At 44.8% G+C, this 9,184-nt stretch overlaps 1 long non-coding RNA gene across 1 annotated transcript; it reads left to right on the top strand.

The window, feature by feature from the left end:
* Positions 1–706: 706 nt before the first annotated feature.
* LOC308182838 lies at positions 707–8,421 on the top strand. The gene is made up of 2 exons (XR_013942118.1): positions 707–4,920; positions 5,664–8,421. It is a non-coding gene; the product is annotated as an uncharacterized lncRNA (long non-coding RNA).
* The last annotated feature ends 763 nt before the right edge of the window (positions 8,422–9,184 follow it).

Here is a 9,184-nt window from a genome sequence, read left to right as displayed (position 1 = left end):
AACCCTTCCTGCTTGTTCCCACCTGAGGGCAAAGTGCATGCCCCGGGGGCAAGAGACTGGCCGGCCTCCATCCACAGCGAGGCAGAAGCCGGCAGCATGGCCCTTCCCTTTCCCCTTTCCCTTTCCCCTTTTCCTTCCCCGGGCAGGCTGTGGGTGCCCCGTCCCCCTGCCCGTCGCTTTTCTGCACCTGGGGAAACTGAGGCTCAGCCGGAGGCCGGTGCCGGTCCCACTGTGCCTCCTCTCACCGCCGACCAGGCCACGTTTGTTTGTGGGGTCACCCAGCGCGCCGCCACCCAGCCCAGCTTCCTAGCCTGGCCTTGCTGCTGACGGTGCGGCCTCCCAAATTACCCTAATTACAGTTTGGCGAGCAGAGAGTTTGTTTCCGCACTTTCAATCAAAAATTTCGCCGTGCCCGGGGGAGAGAAGACGTCAGCCTCCAGCCCCCAACGCAGACATGCTGATTACAAACCACAACAGGTTAAAGCGTCCGACACAAAGGTGATAAATATGCTGTAATTATGGGTTATTGTAGGAGCTTAATTAGGATAGCTGTAATTAGCCTGTTTCTCCCTATCTTCATTTAGCAGCTAACAAAATCGAATGGAAAATATTTTAATTTAAAAGCCCTTCTCAGCGTAGGGTTACTACGCTGAGAAGTAACCTTGTCTCTTCTTGTAGGGAAGAGACTTAATTGCTTGTTGATAACTATGAGGTGGAGAAATCACTTCTTTTGTGGCAGGAGCAACAAAAGCGAGGATATTTGCCAAAAAATAACACCCGGCAGGTTCAACCCTGGAATTTAGGTTTCAGTCCATGTTAAAACCTGGGAGCCTTTGCCTTAGGTTTGGTAAGGCTTAACTCACAAAGTGGCACCCAAACCTCCAGGGGAGGTCTCCCTGGGCTCGGGGCACCCCAGCCCCCTTTGGGGGCAGCTGACGGCTGGGCTCTGAGCTGGGTGTCTCTGGGTCTCCCTCTTCCCGACAGACTTGGGGAGAAAATGGGGACAAACGTGGCAGGAGGCAGGTTCCTGGGTGTAGAGTAGCAGAACAGGGGCGTGGAGAATGGTAGTTTTTGATTCGGGTGCCCAGGGACCAGTTAAGTCCTTCTTCTGATCGTATTTGAACTATTGGTGCCATCCGAGCCTCCTAAAAGCCCTGGGAGTGCCCCAGCGCAAGCGGTGTGAAAAGCCTTCTCTCTCCCTCGTGCGGGATCTCCAGCCTCTAAGCAAGGAAGTAGTACAGCCCTGCTCCGTTTCCGTAAGCAAAATAACCAAGTCCCTGGCTCCTGCTCCTCTTTGGGAACAGGGCACAACCCGTATTCAAGACACCAGGATTTAGGGGCATTGCAGTTTTTAAAGAAACCCCTCCTGCTAGCGTCCCTGTGGATTAGGTTGCTCATTTACTGGGCTTGAAAACATTTTCCTGTTCACAAGCTAAACAGATGAGACTCCAAGATTCCTCTCTTTCTTGTTCATTTAGGGGTGAAAAATTGCCAGCAAGAATTCAATTAGCATCATATCTGCTTAGCCCGGGCTGCACCGAGGGCCTTGCTATACCCATACTTTCACTGCATCGTCTTCACAATAGCAGCATCTGCTTTATTATTAGTTGCCTAATTGGTTCTGACATGCCCAGTTATTATATGGTAACAATGTCCTCTAGGGTGAATAGTTAGAGGAAATGGAGGGGCAGGAACAAAGATGTTTTTCTTCTGTTTCTTGGTTCTCCTTTCAGCATTAAAAGCTGTGGCTGACCTTAGGCACAGAAAGGTCCCTAACTTCGGGACCTAACTTACTTGCAAGTGCTGGTGGCAAATTTTCTTCTGAGTCTTTTTCTTTTTTCATATAATTAATTTGAAAATGCATATTAAAGAATACCAGGGAGGCTTCTAAATTGTTTGGAAAGAGGTTGATGTACTACATGAAAATAAAAGTTGCCTCTTTTTGCCTGATGAGGCAAGCTTGGTGGGCTTGGTAGTGGCAGACAGCATCTTTCGTGAGCTCAGGGGATAAAATTATGAAACCCCGACACCCTTTGAAGCTCATACATCTTTTCTCAAAAGCCTTCATACAAGATTTGAAGGCATTGGTTCTTTGGTCAGGGTATGAGGTCAGAAGTAAGATATTGCTATAGGAATTGTAAAAATATCCTGACTTTTCCTTCTAAGAAAATCGGCGTGTGTTCCTGCCATCTCTTCTTAAAGCCAAGCTGTTTGTACGACTGGACTAGCATCTGGGTGGTTTTATCACCCTAAATTTAACAGTTTTATAATCCGGCTTGACTTAGAGCAAGGCCCAAACCTCCCTCTTGGTGTGCAAGGCACCCTTGTGCTCGGCGGTGTCTGTGCCTCTGGAGCTCTGGTTGTGCTGGCTGAGAGCAGGCACGTCCACAAAGCCTGTTTCTGTGTCAGGCCATGTCTGTCCACACTCTCTATTATTTCCTGGCAGTGAAAAGCTTACTCTAGAGGCAACACACGTTGCCCTTCTTATTTTTGCTGCTGCGGAAGGGGAAGAAATCTTCCTTCTCCTCCTGACCCCTCCTGGAAACCTCCTCTCCTGCGTGATGCTGTGAGCGCCTCTGTGCTCTGTGAGCATCGCCCAGGACGAGCTGAAGTGTTGGATTAGGGGAGAGCTCACAGCAATGCAATGGTAAAAAGGTTCCTCTAGGGAAATAACCATGTGTGTCTCTTAGGGGAGCTGGTTCTAGACGGATTTACGCCTGTACCCCTGGGCAGTCAACAGTGATGCTGTAGGGCCGCAGGCTCAAACTGCGAGGTCCTGGCGTGGACCCAGCCGGGTTCTGTCTCCTCTTTGCTTCCCCAGGCCTGCTATGGGGTCACACGTCGAGATTTGCACGATCCTTTGCCATTTAGATAAAGGAAGTAGGTGCCTGAGCTCGTGCCAAAACCACGTTCAAACCCCTCTGATCGCAGGCAGCGGGAGCTGCAGGGTGAGCGAGCCGAGCGGCAAGGCAGCACCTAGAATTTTGTCAGAGTCACTTATCAGGGAACATTAGGAGAACTTGTTACCCTAATTGAAACAAATACTTAAATAAGAATCAAGGCTTCGGGCATTAATGGATGCGCGTGTGGGAGAGGGAAGAGCACACGAGTAACTCTGCTTCCTGTCCTTTTAGGATTGGATAGCAATAACCTTACAACGACGACAGCTAAATTAGAGAAGATGGCTTTCCATAATTTCTCCAAACAATCACTTAATGGGAGCGGTATAATTCCACGAAATAGGTGAATGGAGTACTGATCCATTTTATGGAACCATCAATAAACTAAACCTTGCCTGCTTTTAAGATTAAACTGAAAAAAAAAAAAAAGCCCACAGGCAGGGAAAGGAGAAAGAGAGTATTTATCTTTACACATAAAATTTGTGTGCTAGTAAAGTGCAGGCAGTGACAGGAATTTCAATTATTTAATCAAAAAGAAAATGAAAGTGGCTTTAAGTGTTGTGATTTGAGCCAGTGAAATCTAATGTGGGCTCACATTGAATATGAGGAAAATGGGAAGAAAATTAAAGCTGCTCCTACTTAAATCATGTGGTTACAAATGGTAAATTAGTTTCTTGATGTTTTCATTTAAGTGTTTAAGTGGAAGGTTTTATTCTTAATGTAGTGTTGTGACACAGAATAAAAACCTTATCTGTCTCTATAGCTTTTTTTCTTCCCCCCTCCGTGCTTCTGCCTTAGAAGGCAAAAGGGGAAAAAGCTGCAGCAATATTAGACTGCTTTTGTTAAAATTGGGAGGCAATATGCTTTCACCACAAGCTCATTAAGGTAATAGATGAATAATGTCTATTAAAAATGCACTAGGCTAAATGAATTTAATGTGTGTTGGGAGGGAAATTGCATTTGCCAGAGGACACAAACTGGAAAATTCTCCTTTTTGTACTTATTTTGAAACTCAAGTACTGATCTCAGTTGGACAGAAATGCACGGACAAGCACACAAACATGTGCCTGCACCCCTATCGTATTTGGGACCCTGTCAGAAAGACGCTCGAGCTTATAATATTCTAAAATCCCCCCTTAGCTTGGAGGACGTTTTGTATGATATGTTGTTTCCCATAATTGTGCTGCTGTTTTCCTTCATTCAAGCTTATGGCTCTTGACCTGTTGGACTTTCAGGTTTAATTTTCCACGTGTAATAACAAATGGCAAACTAATTTGCGAAGACGGCTGCAGGCTGATGAATGCCAGGTCTTGATCCCCCTGAAGTCAACAAAAAACAAAAGCAGATTTTGGCAGAGAACGAATACATTCTTTGCATCGGTGAATCTTGTGATTACATTGTACTGATAATTTCTAATGTTGGCTTTGAAGAGCAGATGACATATTAATGGAAAAGGAAACCTCATAGCTCATTACTAAAAATGCTAGCTGAGTGAAAGCTAATTCAAGAACAGAAAAAAACAAATTCACCTGTTCCATATATAAGCAATCATAGCACGTTCCTGAGCCTGTGCAGTTTTCCATAACATTTCTCGTGGTCTAAAAAAATGCTTAATTCTGTATATTTTTTTTTTTCCAAAATAGAAAGGTCTTGAAAAGCGTGTAAGATCCAAGCCTTTTTTGCGATCAAGAATGTGTTTAGCCCACTTGTGGGATCCTTTAGTATGCATGCAAGAAACAACAGTGGTGGTGCAGTTCAGTTCAGTTTCCCAGAAAGTTTCTCTTCCTCCTGTAGAAACCCTTACTGGCCCTAAGGAAGGACTGAAGGTGATGCTAAAGCTCTGTCCTGTCGCTGGCCAGGCTCCCTGTGTCCCCTGGAGGGGCCTCGCTTCCTCAGGAGCCTGCCGAGAGCATCCCCGCTGCCATAGCCCATCCCGCAGCTTCTTTGGGCGCAGGGGGACGCTGGAGGGTGATCCCTGATTTCTTTTGGCATTAAAAACCACTTCCAGCTTCTAAGCCAGGTGGGTTTCCTCACCTACTGCTGAAACCTTTGCAGTCCTCGTGGTAGCCTCTTGTGAGCAAAATTTGGGCCATTTGCTTTTGCTGCCCGCAGACCCCCAGGAGGCAGACAGTCGGCGTTTGGGAGAGAGCGAGGTCAGTGGCCTCAGAACTTAAGCTCACACTGCACTAACGAAGTTACTCTCCTCTATTCAGCTACCTATTTATGAAACATTTTTGAAAAGTGTATGTATGAGACCGCTAATTGTCCAACTAACTTCATTGAAACTGGCTGATATGTTAAAACCTTGCTTTGGTAAGCAGGCAAAGGAGAGTTAGAGAAGGATGTACAAGGTTTCTTATTTTTATTTCTTTTTAGCAGGAAATTGTATTACAATAAAATACCAAAATGAGCAAGGAAGAACTGGACTGAATCCAATAAACTAAATAAATTGAATGCATTTTTGAAGTGTGGAAAAATCATGCAAATATTATCGTACTAATTTATTATGATGCACCTGTCCACATCATTTCTTGTTTCAGATGACTTAGAGCATTTTAGTATTTCCAGTTTAAAATAATATTGACAAATGTGAGAAAGAGTTTTTAACAGTAGACAATATTATATTACATCATATCGCCATTTGAATACCTCATCCTTGGAAATGTACAAAATGCCATTTCAAAATGTAATTTCCAGTTTTAAAGCATTATTTGAAGATGCATTTGCTGGACGCTGACTAGATTCTATCTTTTTTTCCCCCAGACCTGTCATCCACTTCTGGAGTGCTTAAAATAAAGTGCACAGATACAGAGTAAGCTGAAACAGTCAAGAAGCAATATAATACAAAAATGTTTCGAGTAAAGTGTGTTACTCAGATCTTTCTAAAGTACATTTCTCCCTTTATTCTGAAGGCCACAGCACAGACAACTCTGACTAATGCAAGTAATGGAACCAATCTCTTCCTTTGATCATCAAAAAGGTTATCTTTTTTGTAAACTAGGTCCAACTAGTTTTGCAATCTGGTTGGAGCAAACATGAAAGAAAAAGGTTTAATTATCTTTCAATAACGCATGATTTCTTTTCTTTTAGCAAAATGATTGGCTAAGGCAGCATCAGTTTGCGACTGTCGCTGTGCGTGTGACACGTAGTGTGCGAGATGTATGTAATGCATGGCATTTGTGTGCATCTTGTGTCTCATCATGAGATGATATAACAATTTGTGCATTAAAACCAGGAGGAAAAACTAAGCCAGGATGTTGAGACTTGTCCTAAGTGATGTGTAAAATCTAGTGTCTAGAAGAGATAGATCTTTTAACTGAAGGCTGAATCATATTTTAAAAAGCTTAGTGCTGAGTTTGTAAATAGTCTCAGATTTTCAATGGAGCTAGTCAGAATATAAATAAAGAAGAGTGCAGATGCTTGCTGGAGATACAGAGAAGAGAGAAAGCTGCTCATTCACTCTATTTATATACAAGAATTTCCTGTGTATACATCAAGATGGATCAAACATAGTTTTAAGTGTTAGAAAACTGGTATTCTTATTCCACTGGCTACCTAGGTCGGGTGTTTTTTATGGTTTGATATGGGAGTTACTGGATGAAACTCTGGCTTGTGTGATTCAGGAGGTCAGGCTGGGTGGCCATAATAGCTTTCTCTGACCTCAAAGTGCATCATTTGTGTGCTTTTTATTTTTAAGACTTCAGAATGAGACACTTTAAAGTTGGAAAGTAAAGAATGGACTTGAAAAAATCAAAGCACCTGCGTCATTTAGATTTATGTGCTCCATTGGATTTTATAGAAGTTATGCCTGACTTTCGCCAGCCTGAGATCAGACTTGGGATTATATATTCAAAGTATTCCTTTAAGAAGAAAAGGCGTATGAGGTTTTTGTGAGGTATTTGGAGCTACAGAAACAGTATGACAAATAATCAGAGGAAAAACACAAAGAACAGTAGGAATACAATGGGAGTAAAATAAAGGTTGAATGGATAAGAAAGGGACAAGGGGGATTATCCTGCCCTGATGGTTAAAAGCAAGGATATGCAAGGTGCATATGCCACGAGACTAGGGAAACAAGGGAGGTTCTGAATCGTTACTGCAAAAAGGTGAATCAAAACGTTGAGCTGTGCAGATGATTGTTACACAGCCTGAATGAACGAAAATGAATGAGCATTAATGTGCCAAAGGCAACAGCAAAGCAGGGGCAACAGCATCGAGAATGGATTTTTTGAGAGCAAAGGATTAGCGGCGATCCCAAAGTACAGATGGTCATGGATGAAATAATCACCTTCGCCTCGAGGGAATAAGCAATGCCCATGGGTTGGACACACGATGAGGAAGAATTGGTATGTAAACCAAATGAAGAGAAGATTAATTGAAAGCAGGTCCCTGGGAAACTTCCAAATCTCCCAATTTCTGTGTTTTGGAGTAGTACAAATACACTGATGAAGTTGCATACAGATTTCAGATAATTAAACAGATTCTAGCTCCTAGTAAGGGTCACTGCTCTGGGGGAAGTGTTTAGCCCTAACCTGTTGACGATAGTGTTTTCGTTCTCTTTATGTAGGTACCCTGTCATCAGAAAATATTCGGGATTATCAGATAGTGAGGCAGATTTTCAGTAGAGACAAAATTCTGGGTTTAGGAACAAAATCCCCAAGCCCATGAAGTACTTCCATCCTCCCCTGTGCTTCTTACCCAGACCTGTAGCCCTGAAATTACCGTGATGTTGTTTGTGGGTAAATTCAGTGATTCTGTTAGGAACAGACACGTTTTTTAATTGGGGCATTGGAAATCTTGGGGAAAAAAAATAAATAATAACAGTCGGATTATTTATTTAGTTCCCATTCTGTCTTCTTTTCTTCATCTAGGCTACGAATAAGGGAATGTGCCTGTCCCTGGGCTGCAGGACAGCGTGTTTTGGGGTGGCAGTGCTCCTGAGCCTTTGAAGACCTGGCTGGGTCCCTCCTGGTGCTGCAGTCAGCCCCTGCTGGGGACTAAAATTGGTTTTGATGCTTCCTCCCCCCCTCCATCACTCCCATCACTCATTCCCAGTCCTGAGGCCTGCTTGTTTGAAGCATTTTGAGCTCAAGGCTGATCCACCCGGCCCTCGTCCAACCTGGGCCCTGTCAGGGCACATGGCGGGGCTGCCGACAGGAAAACGCTGCTGCAGGCCAGGCTGACACACACTCCAGCCTCGTACGCGGGTGCTGAGCAGGCCTCTGGTCTATAACTACTCTCTCACACTGTGTCTCTTCCCCTGGATTTTAAAAATCCTCAGGGATTCAATGTCAGCACGTAGGAGGCAGGGCCGGGCCCACACCAGGCGGGCGTTGGAGGCCTGCAGAGATGGAGAGGCCTGGACACAGGCGGGCTGGGTGTGGATGGGGAAAGCTCCTGGTGGCCACCGAAGTGCTTTTCCCCACACCATCACCCCCCAGGGAGCCCCCAGGCAGAGGCACCCCCTGGTACAGGGTGGGATGCCAGCCTGAAGAATCACACAGGGAACATTCTCCATTAAGCCGCGCGGTGTGTTCAAAGGCCCTCTCTCCGCGCTGTGTGTGTGGCTACTCAAACCGAGCTCTTCAGACCTCTTTCCCGCAGCCAGGCTCCCATTTTGATCGTAGCGAGGCTGTCTGTTTTTAATTTAACCCTTCCTTTTTGAGTGGATTTGTCTTGAAAGGCATGAAAAGGCTGGGCTCCCAAGCTACCCTACCTCTTCAAGAGCCACAGGAAGGTAAGTGCATGTATTTTTAAACTGCACCAAATTTATCCTTAATGCAAGGCACTGAAATAAAGCTAACATCAGTGCAGCTACACCAACCTTTTAAATGTCCCCCTAGGACTTAAGTCAAATAAATTTCTTTTCCTCTGTAAAATTTTCCCATAATACCTTCAAATGATCTTAAGTGTGCAAATAATGGCAATGGGCATTCGTGTAAGCACAGCACTTGTGTATTACTAAATCAGGAAAGGTGTGTGTGTGTATACATATTGGGGGGGGGGATATCTGTGTATTGCTGCTAGCAAAGTTTATAAAGCTCTTTGAGCCTGCAGAAATCCTTTTATTGTATTGGAGAAACAACAAACGAGCTCCGCAGGAGCGTGGCTACCTGGTTGCACAGACTCGTGCCTCTGGAGGAGGTCTGAAGTGTCGGGGGCTGCGGGCTGAGACATTGCACACACCATAGGGTATTTCGGGGAGGATGTGAGAACATGGTGCCGAGAAGGAATTCTGTCCCCCCATGGGAAGGGAAGCACACGGTGAGTGAAGCAGCCTGCCC

The sequence above is a fragment of the Anser brachyrhynchus genome, assembly GCF_964034855.1.
Source record: "Anser brachyrhynchus genome assembly, chromosome: 25".
In the NCBI taxonomy this organism is placed as follows: domain Eukaryota; kingdom Metazoa; phylum Chordata; class Aves; order Anseriformes; family Anatidae; genus Anser; species Anser brachyrhynchus.
The sequence above is the reverse complement of the archived record's forward strand: the minus strand, read 5'-3'. Positions and strand labels throughout refer to the sequence as shown.